Source organism: Piliocolobus tephrosceles, chromosome 9 (assembly GCF_002776525.5).
Source record: "Piliocolobus tephrosceles isolate RC106 chromosome 9, ASM277652v3, whole genome shotgun sequence".
Lineage (NCBI taxonomy): Eukaryota > Metazoa > Chordata > Mammalia > Primates > Cercopithecidae > Piliocolobus > Piliocolobus tephrosceles.
In genome coordinates this window covers 127,328,859-127,331,664 of record NC_045442.1, presented here as the reverse complement: position 1 = coordinate 127,331,664, position 2,806 = coordinate 127,328,859, and positions in this window count along the sequence as shown.

Sequence of the window (2,806 nt, the reverse complement as noted above, 5' to 3'; positions counted from 1 at the left end):
CCAGAATTGCAGCAAACCCCAGGCCAAGAGTATGGAGAGGGAGCAAGCCCACCCGAGCTGTGGCCCTGCCTTACTTATAATGTGACCTGAGGAGCCTACCCGAGCTGTGGCCCTGCCTTACTTATGATGTGACCTGAGGTCACTGCTGCCCTCTGGTCCCCCGCTTCCTAATGTGTAATTAAGGAAGTTGCACAGTGCAGCCTCTATCTTTAAGATCTAAAACGTTTGAGTTTTTTTGTGATGAACAGCATTCCCATCCCACTTACACAGAAAAAAAAAAAAAGCTCTTGCTTTAAAAATAAAACATCCAAAAAATTGAGACTAGAAAGGTGATATTTAAGAGTAATATTTTATTACTTTTAAAACATCTGGTAAGAATTTGAAATTTCATTTTAAAAATTTTAATAGATTCCTCATTTCCTCATTCTGTTTCTAGAAAATAGGTTAAAGTGAGTTGTTATGAAACCATGTTTCTAATTTTTATTTCAGATTCTATATTTCAACTAAAGCTCTCATTTGGGCAAAATCTTTCAACATATCTTTTGTTTAAGAAAAGTCAGAACAAGAACTTCCAAGGTACTGCTTATTTATTATAGAAAACTTAGAAAATATAGAGAAATGTAGAGAAGAAAACAAATTCACTCAAAATCTCAATGCATAGAGATACATACAAGGCATTTTTAAATGTATGTAATTGGTAATTAGTGTGTGTATATGTGTGTAACAGGGTCTCATTCTGCCCCGCAAGCTGTAGTGCGGTGGCATGATCACGACTCACTGCAGCCTTGACCTCCTGGGCTTGGGTGATCCTCCCACTTCAGCCTCCTGAGAAGCTGGGACTACAGGCATGAGCCACCATGCCAGGTTAATTTTGTAATTTTTGTAGAGGTGGTGTTTTGTTGTGTCGTCCAGGCTGGTCTCAAACTCGTGGGCTTAAATCATCCACCCACCTTGGCCTCCCAAGGTGCTGGGATTATAGGCATGAGCCTCTGCACCCAGCCATGATGTATGTGATTTGTAAAGTGAGATAACCATCTTGTTGTTTTGCTTTGTCATCTATGTTTAGATTGTATTCTGTAAATCCTCCACTGGAATAGTTTTTCCATCCAGACCCGAGTCTCATGAGCTACGACTAAGATGTAATCTTTCCCAAAGAAACATGCACTGTCAACAACATTTTTGACATACTTGATTGTTTACCATTGCTTTGCATGGAGGAGAATGAAATGGACCTTTTAGAATCAACTTGCCCAACAGTGGATCTGGGCCAGGCTGAGAAGAGGGTGCCAAGACTGACATTTGAGTCTAGACAATGATGTCTCTCAAAATACATTTTGCCCTGTGATTTTCCCCCAGCTCCTTAGTTTTCTAGCATAATTGATGACCTTTGTGGGCCAAAATCCAAAACCACTACACACAGGAAAAGGACTGTCAAGCAGCAATAGTATAATAATTCATGCGTTATTATTACCATTTAGAGAAAACACATATGCAGCACTGCAAGTCGTGATGGGCCCTTGAAAATCAACGTGTGTGCCAAATCCAGGTGGATGCTGTGACCTCCCAAAAGCTGTGAAGGTGTGCTATCACAGAGCGGAGGTGTGGCAAAGTCCAGATTCGAGAAAAGGCTGAAGTCAGCTTTAGTCCCTGACCTGGGATCTCAGCCTTAATCTCATGTTTAGAAGCGAGGCCCGTGTCACTGGCCATTGACATCCAGAAGAGAAACTCATGGAATGACAGCTGACAGAGAACAGATGCCTTCAGACTGGCAGATTCTTCTATCTTGTGTTAATGCATCTTTATGGGAATTTGCAATGTTCTCTAGGCAGGGGCCCAAGTGATAAGCACCAGAGCTTTGAAATCAGATAGTAGAAAGCAGGGTAGGCTGTGCTTTTGAAGTGCGTTTTCCTGGCAAAGGGAAGATGGCCCTCCTCATTCTGCCAAAGGGAATTCTAAGAGCCAAGATTACATAAGAGGATTGCGTCTTGGATGTTTTGAGGATGTGGGTTGAGGTATGCTTAGCTCTGGCTCAAGGATTTCAAAGTAACTGACTTGTTTTGTGTACTTTCAGCTCTCTGCAACTCCTGCTGAATTTTGGCATCGTTAGCAGAACAGGAGCAACTGGCATTGATAAACAGATTTTCTCTCGTACGGGTGCCTTGCCAGCACAGGAATGTGCAGTGGTCTTTCATCCTCTCAGCTTTCCTCTTGATACTGCATTGATCATTTCAAGAGCTTTCAGGAATGTGGGCCATGCTGACATTTTGCAATGTCTATTAGGAATTGAGATTTTAGGGAAACAACATCAAATGTTCTTAAGGTGAAGGGCTTTTTTTGTTGTTGTTGTTAATTGCCTATATTATGACAGTTTTGTACTTAATTATCACCAAATATCTAGTTGCTTGAAAACTGATTCTTTCTGAAAAATACAAAGCAACAAAAATATAAACTTAAATTTCTTAGCTTTAATATACCTTGGTTCACCTCCTCTAATTAATTAGCCATTCAACTCATTTGGTTAATATATAATACAATAACAAGTAGACATTTGGATAAGTTAGTGAATTTGGAACTTATACTTTTCAAAGCTGATACTTGTTTTCTCTTAGGTTTTTATTGTTGTATTGGTGCTATATGGTAAAGGCAGAAAAAATAAATAAAAAATCCATGGGATTGGAGAAGAAATTACGTTGATTAAAATGTGTCATTTTAGCCAGATGTTCTAGAAGGAAATGCATGGGTTGTGTCTTTAGAAATACTCTTGTGTTCTCCGCTGTGAGAACAGAAGACTTCTCTACATAGTCCT